Source organism: Hibiscus syriacus, unplaced genomic scaffold, assembly GCF_006381635.1.
Source record: "Hibiscus syriacus cultivar Baekdansim isolate YM2019G1 unplaced genomic scaffold, ASM638163v2 tig00110865_pilon, whole genome shotgun sequence".
Lineage (NCBI taxonomy): Eukaryota > Viridiplantae > Streptophyta > Magnoliopsida > Malvales > Malvaceae > Hibiscus > Hibiscus syriacus.
Genome location: NW_024062894.1, coordinates 1,664,207 through 1,678,038, shown reverse-complemented (window position 1 = coordinate 1,678,038; position 13,832 = coordinate 1,664,207).

Genomic DNA, 13,832 nt, shown 5'->3' with positions numbered 1-13,832 from the left:
TATAATTTGAAAAAATGTTTTCGAAAATGTGTATATAGGTTTTTAAGTAAATTTTTACTATATGATTTTATTTATATATTTTTATTTTATTTTTTATCCAGGTCCAAGTCTAAGGGTCCAGAACAACAACAAATGAAACGGGCTTGATCCAACCTAATAACCTAAGCCCATCTGCCTTACCCAGCAGTGGATTAGGGTTTTATAAACCTTAAAACAATGTAGACGTCGTACGAGGGAGACCAAGCGCGGTGGCGTGCGTGAAGGCCACGTACCAGCAAGGTTACCCAAACCAAAATCCCAATCCCACAATCCCAATTTTTTCGGCAACATGATGAAACGAAGATACAAACATGCAAGGTAACAAACCCACAATCCCAACTAAATTGGGACTGGTTCCATCACCGATTTAAGAGGGAAACAATAACGTTATAGCCTAAAATAGCCCCGTCAAGGATATATATATTCCTGCACAACCGAGACGAGGAGCATCGAAGAATATACAGAGAAAATAACAACCATAACACAAACAAGCTAAGCCAAAAAACAACGTTCGAAGGAGAAAAAAAGCTTGAGGTTATCATCGAAGTGCATCAAGGAAGAGGAAAGGTAGTCAGAAAAAAGAAAAGAAAAGCCATCGGAAAAGGTAAAACCTGAATCTTTCGAGTTAGATCTACGCTAGGGAGAACAGTTTTAGAGGATTTGGGTTTAGGGTGTTGAGGTGAACATTGTGCTGAAGTTCGGATTTTTCTGGCCACCGGAGGCGGTGGTTGGCGTGGCAGGGCATCGCCGGAGAGTGGTTAGCCCTTGGCCGATTGAAATTTTAGGGAGAGGATTGAGAGCTTTATATTTTGGGGAGAAAAGTTTTTTTTTTTGTGAATGAGGATAAATGATTTTTTTAAAGTTTTGGGCTGTTTATAGGGAGGGCCACATTGTAATTATGAAATAGTTTAATTTTTTTCGCAGTCCCTTTAACTTTGATGTGTAATTCATTTTGGTCACCTATTATAAATTGGCCCATGACTTGAATTATTTCGATTTAATCCTCAATTATACTTCTTGTATTTTGCAATTCAGTCCCCTAACTTCCTGTTTTTCTCTTGCAGCTCATTCATAGAATTAATTTGATCCATGAATTTTAATTCATTTCAATTTGATAATTTTTTCTTGTATTTTCTTTAAAATTTAACACTTATTTTTTTTCTCTTTTATTATTTTTTTTCTAGAATTTAATATTTTCTTCATTTTATTTTATTTTATTTTTCTTTTAACATTTTTTACATAACATTTTTTAAAAGTTTTAATATTTCTTTCTTTGAATTATTTTTTCTAAAATTTAATATTTTCTTCTAAAATTTACTTAATATTTTTTTTATAATCTAACGTTTTCAACTTTTTAGGGGTAAATTTTACCGACCGGAGGTAAGTAATTCAAATCAAATTTATAAATTTTAATTTTCGCAATTAAGACAACCGATAAATTAAAATGGTATTGAAAGGGCAATTCAAGGGTACTAATCATTCCTTGGCTGTAACCGACTCCCGAATTTGACATATTTCTGGTAAAACGCAAATTAGGTAAGATGGTGTCCGATCAACCTAAATATTTTTAAAATGATCGATGGCGGCTCTAACTTGTTTTATTTAAGTCGAAGCCCAATTTCGGGCCCACCCGAAGGACGGTTGTGACAATTACAATTTGTGTACTTTATCCTTTAATTAAAATATTAATTTTGTTTATAATATAACAAGTTTAAATAGTGGTTGAGTGTTGGTTTGATATGTCAATATTATTGTTAAAATTTTAATGGTGAGGTATCAAAATGAAAAATAAACTAAACGTTAGGTATCGTTTTAAAAATAAAAATAAATTTTGGATATTAAAACAAAATAAAAATAATAGTTTAGGTATCATACGTGGAGTTTATCCTATTATCAATTATTTTAGAAAATATTTTCATTATTAACTTTATTTTAATAAAGACTTCCAAAAATAATATGTTGACTTAATTAGTAAGAGTGAGTATTCAATCGAGTGGAGGAAAAATGATTTAACTGAGTTTATGAGTATGATTTATCATTCCACTTTTATTTAAAAACATTTAGTCGAATTAATGAAATTAGAGTGGAGTCAAATTGAATACAAGTGTTTAAAATTTTATTTAATTTTTTAATGTAATTATTTATAATGCTATGATAATAATTGATTTTAATTTGAATGGATCTCTCTAGTCATATATGATATACATATATATTTCTTCATATTTTTTATATGTATAAGTACAATTTACAATGTTATTTAGAATGAAAATAATATAAAATTATATAACATATTTATACCGTTATTTAATGAAGAAATGATTTTTGAGAAAAAAATAATTGATGAGAGTATAAAAGAATTAATTAATTGATGAGAAGAATAAAATTGTGAAGAATTATAGTTGTAAGACCAAATAAATATAATATAAAATTGAGAGATTAAATTGAAAATTAAAGATTTATTGTCAAAAAGAATAATTGAAGTTATATATGTATTTTAAAATGGTTGAAAAATATGTGGTTTAAATTTGATCAGATATGAATATTTTTTAATTAATCTGAGGCAAAAACAAGACAATATATGTTAAAAAATTAGATATGAACTTAAATTAAGAACAATTTGAAAAAATATATAATTTACCAAAAAATTTAAATTATTTAACTAAATATGAAAAATATCATTTTAATTTTTTTGGCTATACTAACTTTACAAATTCAAACTCAACTCAAATTTAATATTTGAGTCAAAATCTTATGTTGACTCAAATAATCTAAAACTAAAAAAATATTTTTTGAATTAATTTTTGGTTTTGCTTAACCTATTAATTTTAATACCATAAAATTTAATAAAGAGAAAATAACTCCAGTGACCGAAAATGACTTATAATATACGATTTTAATTAACTTTTTTTGGATTTGCAAAAATAACCAACAAATTCGCAATGCGAACTCTTATTTCGCAACACAGTTTCCAAATTCGCAACTCGAACATAAAAATTTTCGCAACGCGAATTTATGATATAGGTAAACACAAAAAAACGGTAGAAAAATTCCAGTAAAAAATCTGAATTCGACAATTTGAAAACTGAGTTGCGAATATGACAAATTCGTGTTGCGAAATGTAAAATCTCGCTTATTAAAGAAAAAATTAAATGACATAAAATGCACTGGAGTGGTTTTCAACCTGGGACATCCCAATTGCTAAGTCTACGTATGAATCACTCAGCTAAACCTATGCATGTAAATGAATTGAACAAACATGAATGAGGGTATACTCATGTTCGTTCGTTCGTTTAACTTTAACCAAACAAACGAACTGTCGAAATGATTTTTTCTTTAAGAGGCGAGATTTTACATTTCGCAACACGAATTTGCTAAATTCGCAACACAGTTTTTAAATTGGCGAATTCGGATTTTTGACTGGATTTTTTCTACCGTGTTTACCTATATCGGTAATTGAGTTGCGAAATTGGCGAATTCGATTTGCGAAATTCGCGATGCGAAAACAAAATTCATGTTGCGAAAATTTCCATGTTCGAGTTACGAATTTCAAATTCGCAGTTGCGAATTTGAAAACTTTGTTGCGAAATTGGAGTTCACATTGCGAATTTGTTAGTTATTGTTGCAAATCCAAAAAAAATTGATTAAAATCGTATATTATAAGATATTTCAAAATAAGTTATTTTCTCTTATTAATATTTAAACAATTAAGAAACATGAAAGATAAAAGAGAATTTTAGTTAATTTTAAATTTGAATATTCATAAAACAATATATATAAATTAATCTAAGCGTAGTTTATTCATATAAACTTTATTGTTATTTTTTTCCTAATTTATTTTTTTTATTAATTATTCCTTTATTAATTATTATTTTAATTTTAAATATAATAATATTACATATTTATATAGAATAAATTTGTCAACTTTAAAAATATAAAAGGTATTTAATCAAAATAAATATAAAAGGTATTATCATAATTCACATTTAAGAGTTAATTTAAAGTTCAAACTTATAGATAGATATCGAGAATGTAATCTAAGACACATTTTCTACTTGATACATTTTAATTTATTTTTTTTGAAAAATTATTTATGTAAAATAAATTTGATCTACATAAAATGAATTACATTTTTTAAAAATCAGCTTTCGAAAAATCATTTAAGATATTTGAATAATATTGTGTAACATATTTTTCATTGGTTGATAAGTTTTAATAAAATTATTTATTATAATGTCAACACACATTTTTCGTCCTACTAGGATTCAAACTCCTAAAAATAGGATATAATTTTAGGATTCAAACTCCTAAAGATATGATAGAATTTTGCTAGGATTCAAAAAATAGGATATAATTTTATGATTTAAACTCCTAAAGATAGGATCCACAAGCACTATAAATAGCCATTGTAACTCACCATTTGAAGACACGATTTATACACAAAACATAGAGGAAAGCACGGGAAGATACAAAGACAAAGCTATTGTAAAGGATTCGAAAATGAAATAAAAGGTAGCATTTTCTTTTTTCTTTCTTTTGCATGTGCACGTTATTTTTTTGAGATTTGATTCGAATAACCCAAAACGTGGGTTGCGCCGATAACCAAAATGGGTGGGGTTTCGAAGTTTCGAACCTAGATCTACCCCGAGGCTTATTTTTAAAAACCGGTTTGATTTTCGGTTAAAGGAGGGAAAGAGCTTTTTAAAAATCTATATTAGTCCCTTTATTTATTATATGGATATTTTATTCATTTATTTTTATTATTCATGTTATTATTATTATATGTATATATATATATATTAAATTATTTTTATTTGATTTTTTACTATATTTTATTATTATTATATATATTTCTTTATATTTTACTTATAAGTCTAATATTACTATATATTAAATTATCTTTATCTAGTCGTATATATTTTTTATACTTTTAATAGTTTATTATATACATATTATTAAATATATATATTCTTAATTATTTTTATTTGATTATTTCTTTATTTATGTAATATATCTTATAACTTTATATATTTATATTATTTTTTATTATTTTCGTTTTTTTATTCATTATTATTATATTATTTTTAAAAAAAAAACCTTGTGTCTTTATCATTATCATTATTAAACATTATATTATATACTACTAACCTAGAGGGCCCATTTTTTTGTCTTATTTCTTACTAGAGCCCCCCATTTTCGGTGAATTGGGAGGGTAGCTTTTCTATTTTTAAGTATTTGGTGTACATATATAGCTTATTTATTTTATTAATACTTTGATATATATATATATTTATTTTTTTTCCTTTTTTCAAATATTACTATATATAATTATTACTTTACTATTTTTTCTTATCTTACTTACTTATTTTATTTATTTTATTTTTCCCTTGTATCTTATTTGTTTTCTTTACCTTGTTTATCTAACACATTTCTCGATTTTTTTTCAAATCAATCAAGGGTAAGTAATTAGGATCGAAACTTTACCTTTTAATTTAACTTGTTATTTTTCTTAATTAAGACAACTGGAAATTACGTAGTACCGAAAGGGCGGTTTAAGGGTGCTAATCCTTCCTTGACCGTAACCGACTCCCGAACCCGACATATTTCTGGTAAGACGCAGATCAGGTAAGAAATAGGGTATCCGATCAACCCATTTATTTTTAAATAAATGATCGGTGGCGACTCCAATCCACATTTTTCAAGTCGAAGCCCAATTTCGGGGCCCAACCGAAAGACGGTTACGACAGCTTGGCGACTCCGCTGGGGACACAGGTAAGTGAGTCAGGCTAAGGTAATTTCCAGTTGTCTTTTTAACGAAAAGGGTAAGTTTAAATTTTAAGGTAACCTTTCGATCCTTATTGCTTACTTTTGATTATATTTTTTCGAGTAAATAGTTGTACTAATCGTTTTCTCAATGATTTCAGCCCTTAAAGTCTTTTTTCATCTAAGGCTCTATACCCGAGCTCCGAACCCTATTTAAGTGGGGGTGAAAGCGACGCCTTCGTGTGAATTTATTCACCGTATGGGCCTAGCAAGTAACCTTCGGGATTCATATACCTTATGCCTTCGTGTGAATTTATTCTCCGTATGGGCATAAGGGAATGTTTCCTCTCGAGTTTAACTTAGTCCACACAAGCCTGTGATGGGTTTAGGACTAAGGGTCTGGCAAGCCCAAGGGGGCACCAGCAAGGAGAACTCGGGTACCATTTTTTTAGCACTTAAACCGGGAGACCATGGAGAATTAGAGCCCACTCCAAAATCTCATTCCAAACCCTAGGCTGCTTTGTTTCCTGCTTTAGTTTCTGTTCAAAGCATGCGAACTAGACAAATATGCGGTTAGGATTTGTTTGAAAGTAGCATGCGGGATAGAGATCATGTCCGGGTAGGAATAATAAGCATGTGGGGTAGATATCATGTGGGGTAGGACTTTCATTTTTATGATCGTTTTTTTTTCACCTCACTAACTCTTTTCATCTTTATTTTATTTTATTTTCATCACTTGCATCATAAAAGAGGTCATTGATCCACTAAAACGTGTTTGTTAAAACTCGAATAATCTGAATCCATGGACAAAGGTGTTGTAATACAAGAGATTAAAAACCCCGAGGTACGACTATGGTCCGAGAAGACTCAGAAGGAAAAGGGAGACAGTCTTCAAGGAAGCTATGTGTCAGTGCTGGTTAGCTACGCCTCTATCAACCTAAAACAGAATAATGTGCAAGAACTTCGAGACATCTGAGATAGTTGGAAGAATGATCGGAAATAGAAGTTCAGTCAGCGGTATGGTGACATTGCATTTTTGCTTCATGTTAAGACCGATGAGCCCTTAATCAGAGTCTTGGTTCAATTTTTGAACCTGGGATACAGTTGCTTCACTTTTAACTAGGAGGACATGGTACCTACCATCGAAGAGTATACTACACTATTGCACTGTGAAAGCATTAAACTGGAGCGAGCCTACATCAAACACATCAAGAGTCAGCCTTTCAAGAACGGACTGGCTAAGATTGCAGGAGTTGATGAAAAATGGGTGACTGACCGACTCCGAAACAAAGGTAACGGGCAAGGAATTGAGTGGATCCACATAAGGGAACTAATGAAGGACCACCGTGATGAATGGAAGACTATAGACCTTTTTGCACTAGGTATGGATGGCTTGATCATCTTTCCAAAGGTTTTGGGATGCATTGACGCAGCCGTGGTGGAACTGTTTGAGCAACTTCCGAAACGAGTCAACCCAGCACCGACCATCTCAGCCGAGACCTTTTGGTCTCTCAACCATTACCGAAGAGCTGGTGGAGGTAGATTCATTGGATGTGTTCAGTTCCTTCAAGTCTGGATTCACATCCACTTCTGGATTCACATCCACTTCTAAAAGACTAATGGGGTTGCCTACTATAGATTTATCACTACGTATTCACCTTTGAGAGAGTTCATCACCATGACATGACATGAAGGCGCTTCAAAAGAGAAATGGATGAAAGTCTTCACTCATCTTCAGGACCGGGATATTACCTGGAGAGCCCCCTGGTTGTTCCTCAGTGATGTTCTTTTCAAGTGTGGGAATTCTGACACTATGACCCTATTTGGACTTTGAGGTGCAGTTGGGTATGCTCTGTTGTTGGCACTTAGACAGTATGGGGCACATCAGTTTGTCCCAACAACATATGGATTATCTATATCAGAGTTTATGTATCACGGTGACAGTTATAAGAAGATGATCAAAGAAGCAGTCGAGTCATGGAAGAAAGTATCTCGTATGGATGTCTAGAAGATTTAGTCCGAACATACCTTTTATTGTTTTTATATCTCTTACAAGATAAAACATTTTTGTCTGAATAAGGATTATTTATAATAATGGACACTTTTCTGGATCAATGCCTCGAACATTTCGTGCATTCTTGCATTTTGCATTTTTGCCTTTTTGCATTTTCATCTATATTTTAAGCATTTTCACAAACATGAAATTAAGTCGTGAAGGACTCGATGAAGCGAATTTAACCACATGGAAGCAAGATTGTAACATTAAAGAGCCTAATCAGCTGATGATAGGACAAAGCCGGCTAGGATGATCTAAGAAAAGAATCCTCATATCCTAAGGACTACAATGTTGAAGCTGTTAACTGTTACCACATAAGAAGCTCCAAACATTCCTCTAAGAACTATAAGGCGCTGAAGCGCAAGATCCAAAACCTGATGGATTCAGGGGCATTGACAGCCGAAGAAGGGGCATGGCATATACCATTTGCACTTAGAGGATTGTTTTGTTTGAACACGTCACTGATATTTCATGTTTGCTTAATCTTTTAAACAATTGAATTTATGCTACTTTCTAAGGTGGAGCAATTGAACAAATTTTAATCTTTAGTTCTTCGAATATTAAATGAATTAAGGATTCTTTTAACTCTTCAAGAATTATAGATTTTTGACATATGACAAGATTAGACCTTTCTTATCATGTCTCAAACCCCAAAATGAAATACCTTGATCATTACCAAAAAGACCAAATTTTGACATAACTTCCCTTTGAAATTCTTGAACATTGTCTTTATCTTTTTGATACACCCATACCTTTCTTTTAGTCAAATAAAGTCACACCATTGTCTTTTTAGACTCAAAATTGACATTTTAATACCCAAGGCATTGAGTTGTTCATTTGAACATGAGCATTCTTCTAAGACACAATTTGGGGCATCACGCCGGGAGCCTGAACATTGAGATATGTTGGGAGCAAGGAGCAAAAAAATAATCCATTCGAAATAATTCTATCACGCATTAACTACACTGTTTTCATGTGAAGAAAATTAATCCTGAAAATCTATCCCCCTTGGGATACCTCTTCTGTGAGGACTTCCATGTATGAAATGATGAACGGCTTTCTTTCTTTATCCCTTTACAACAGGAGAAAATATATATCCCTTGTGTCCCCTTTTGAGCCTGTAGTATTTTTCTTCTGATTCAACCCTAACCAAGGATCACCCTCCACATTGGGGGGCAAGGTAGAAGAAATTTGCTCACATGAGTGAAGACATCAATCAAAAGGAGACACCAAAAGGTAGACCAAATGGCAAGTGCGAAGATCCAATCAAGAACAAAAAAGAAAAGAAGCAAAAAAGCAAAAAAAAAAAACAAAGAAAAAGAGAAACAAGAACAAAAGGAAAAAAAACAAAAATCAAAAAGAAAAAGGGACAAAAAGCACATGCAAAGATTCCCTAAAGACAAATGGCACATCAAGCTTCAAACTATGAGATTGATCAAGCACAATCATTCCCGAATCTCTGAATCACTTCACTCGAAGATCATGGAACATCCAGAGAAAATCCAGAGAAACACATATGAGCAGATCCAAATTGAACAAGACAGAATTGAAGGCATCAGAATGAATTGATCCTTGGTTCAACACCCTGAAACACTTGTTTGGGCATATTTATCCTTTTCTTTCATAACCATGAGCCTTGGCCTACATTACGTGCCTTAAAAGTCCCTTCTAATCATACATGGATTTCTAAACATAAGAGACTATCTTCAGATTTCATCCCGCCCATCAGGATTAATCCTTGTTTGCAAAAAAAAACAATGTAATTAATGTATGGTAGAGAAAAATAACAAAGGGGGGTTCAAGACGTAAATCCTGAATAACTTCTTGAAACCAAAGGAGGATTCGAGTTGAAAACCTGAAAAAGCGGCTCGAATATAAAAATTGTGCAACTGAGGCGATCACACAAATTACTTGATAAGGCATCGCACAATCCGAGTGTGACAACGAAGGTTGGGAGTCAGAGAACACTTCCAGTAGAGAAGTATGCAAGCTACCCCATCAATCCTTTGAGCATCAAATACCAAACCTTTGAGCATCAAATGCCAAACCTTTGACCAAACACAATGACCTAAAACTTTTTATCCTTTCTTTACTTGACCATCTCTCAAAAATAGCTTTGATCTTGACACTTGTCAAATAGCTATAATTTATTGAAGGATTAACATTGTAATTAATTCTTTGATATCCAATGAACTCTAGTTTTATGATTCGTCTCAATTGTAAAACCGTGAAAGGGGCAATATTTTTAAAACTTGGGATTAAACATTTTTTGAAACTCTTTTAATTGATATTAAAAGAGAAAGAAAACATTTTTTTTAAACAAGACAGTCTCCCTAGAGTGGATCTTGGTAAATGACATGTGACTCTCAAACACAAAGCTCATGCTTAGAATCAATGATGAAGCAAGAAATGAGGAACATTTGGGGCATCTTTGAAGATTCAACATGAAATATTGGGGCATTTTTTTGGGCATCTTTGGGGATTCAACATCCTAATGCGAATTATCAGGCCTTTTTCAAGAGATAAAATATAACCAATTCATGTTATATGCATCTTATGCATACATTTTAGAGCATCATTTTTTCCCCACATACATAATTTTTGCAGCTTTTAGAGTCAAGTTTCGACTTCAAGATGAAGGATACTCGATTCAAAAGCACCTTTAAAGATTGATGTTGGTTGCTTAACTCAGCAGCAAGAAGCTACACTTCAACCAATTTGACATATTGAAAGATCGACAGATCTTAGAATCAACTTCAGACGAGTTCGAGAGATAATTCAGAACCGATCCAGTTCGCATTTTCAAGTTGGATTTCAACTTCACGACGAAGGATATCCAATTCCTGGCTCAACTTCACGACGAAGGGGCCACCCACGATTTCAACTTCACGACGAAGGGAATCGTGCTCACCATTGTCTCTCTTGAGACAGTTTCCCTTGAAACAAACTTTGTCTCTGTTGAGACAGTTTCCCTTGAAACAAAATTTTTTCTCCCTTGAGACAGTTTCTCTTGAAACATAAACATTGAAAACATTTCCCTTGAAATGAGTTTTGTCTCTCTTGAGATAGTTTCCCTTGAAACAAATTCCGTCTCCATTGAGACAGTTTCTCTTGAAACATAAACATTGAAAACATTTCCCTTGAAATGAATTTTGTCTCTCTTGAGATAGTTTCCCTTGAAACAAAATTTTGTCTCCCTTGAGACAGTTTCTCTTGAAACATAAACATTGAAAACATTTCCCTTGAAATGAATTCCGTCTCTCTTGAGATAGTTTCTCTTGAAACATAAACATTGAAAACATTTCCCTTGAAATGAATTTCGTCTCTCTTGAGACAGTTTCTCTTGAAACAAAATTTTGTCTCCCTTGAGACAGTTTTCTCTTGAAGCATCATCTTTGAATATGTTTTCCTTGGAACTAATTTCATCTCCCCGTGAGACAATTTCTTTTGGAACTAAGTTTTGTCTCTCTTGAGACAGTTTTTCTTAAAACAAAATTTGGTCTCCCTTAAGGCCGTTTCCCTTGAAACAACAAATATCTTTGAGATCGTTTCCCTTGAAACAAGTTCTGTCTCTTTTGAGACAATTTCTCTTGAAGCATCATCTGAACCGTTACACTCAGCTCAGGCACATACTTGAGATGGTCGAGAAGCATTTCTCAAATCAAAAATAGAATGTGCACATCAAATTTGAACATTTGAAGAATTCAAGATCAGGGATCAAAATTTGAAGATTCAAGAATCAAGATTCCAGACAGGCAACTAGAGATCGAGATTTCTCTCCAGAGCCCCAAGATAACATATGTTGCATATGCATTTTAGGCACACCTAAGAGCATTGCATCCATAGCATCACATATATGCATAACTTTTTCAGGTTTTAGCTAGAGTCAATTTCAACTTCGCGGCGAATGATATTGAACTCAAAGCGACACAATTTGCTCGAGAGTGGATTTCAACTTCACGACGAAGAATATCTAGCTCGAAGCCAAACTTCACAATAAAGGGGTCTCCACGGTTTCAACTTCACGGCGAAGGGAATTGTGTCCACCCGCAACATACAATATTTGGATTTTAACTTCACGACGAAGGATATTCAAGTCAAGGCTCAACTTCACAACGAAGGGGCCATCTGCGATTTCAACTCCACGACGGAGGATATCGTGGCACTCGAGACAACACAAGTTCAACTTCACAACGAAGGGACGACTGGTTGTCAACAAACAACTTCTCAATTTCAGAGCCAATTTCAACTTCACAACGAAGAATATTGGACTCCAGACAACGCAAGTTCAACTTCACGGCGAAGGGACCGCTGCCTGTCAACAACAACTTCTCAATTTCAGAGCCAATTTCAACTTCACAACGAAGGATATTGGACTCCAGACAACGCAAGTTCAACTTCACGACGAAGGGACCGCTGCTTGTCAACAACAACTTCTTAATTTCAGAGCCAATTTCAACTTCACAACAAAGGATATTGGACTTCAGACAACGCAAGTTCAACTTCACGACGAAGGGACCGCTGCTTGTCAACAACAATTTCCCAATCTCAGAGTCAATTTCAACTTCACAACGAAGGATATTGGACTCCATACAATGCAAGTTCAACTTCACGACGAAGGGACCGCTGCTTGTCAACAACAACTTCCCAATCTCAGAGCCAATTTCAATTTCACAACGAAGGATATTGGATTTCAGACAACGCAAGTTCAACTTCACGACGAAGGGACCGCTGCTTGTCAACAAAATTTCATTCAGATTCAATTTCAACTTCACAACGAAGGATATTGGACTCGAGACAACACAAGTTCAACTTCACAACGAAGGGACGACTGGTTGTCAACAAACAATTTCCCGGTTCCAGAGCCAATTTCAACTTCACGACGGAGGATATTAGACTTGGAACAATGCTACTTACTTGGATTTCAACTTCACGACGAAGGATATCCAACTCAAAGAAGGATTATTTGCCATCAAAATTGTCGAGTTCGACTCCATTCAGCTCGATGACACATCAATCGCACTACTTTCCGGTTGCAGTCGAGGTTTTCAAGTCGAGGAGAGGACCTGGGTTAGCCGTGCCTTAGTGACAAGCAAACATTTTCAAACAGCATAGCTTAAGTCAAGAAAAAGCTATCTGTCAATGAAGATTTCTCAGTTCTATTCCGATCCAAGGTCTTTAAACCGAGAAGAAGACCGAAGGGTAACGGGAAGCCACGTGCTGATTCAAATTCCGAACTACGGCTTTAATTTCATATCATTTCAAGATGAACTCGACTTCACGATGGAGGAGTCATCCGTAACTCAATTCGACAGGGAGTTATTAAAACATCAGAGTTAATTTTCAACTCCACTGAACGAAAAGTGTGTCTTTTAATCTTTGCCCTATCCCCGTTACACGACTATGGGCAAAGAGGGGCAGCTGTCAACACACATTTTTCGTCCTACTAGGATTCAAACTCCTAAAAATAGGATATAATTTTAGGATTCAAACTCCTAAAGATATGATAGAATTTTGCTAGGATTCAAAAAATAGGATATAATTTTATGATTTAAACTCCTAAAGATAGGATCCACAAGCATTATAAATAGCCATTGTAACTCACCATTTGAAGACACGATTTATACACAAAACATAGAGGAAAGCACGGGAAGATACAAAGACAAAGCTATTGTAAAGGATTCGAAAAGGAAATAAAAGGTAGCATTTTCTTTTTTCTTTCTTTTGCATGTGCACGTTATTTTTTTGAGATTTGGTTCGAATAACCCAAAACGTGGGTTGCGCCGATGACCAAAATGGGTGGGGTTTCGAAGTTTCGAACCTAGATCTACCCCGAGGCTTATTTTTAAAAACCGGTTTGATTTTCGGTTAAAGGAGGGAAAGAGCTTTTTAAAAATCTATATTAGTCCCTTTATTTATTATATGGATATTTTATTCATTTATTTTTATTATTCATGTTATTATTATTATATGTATA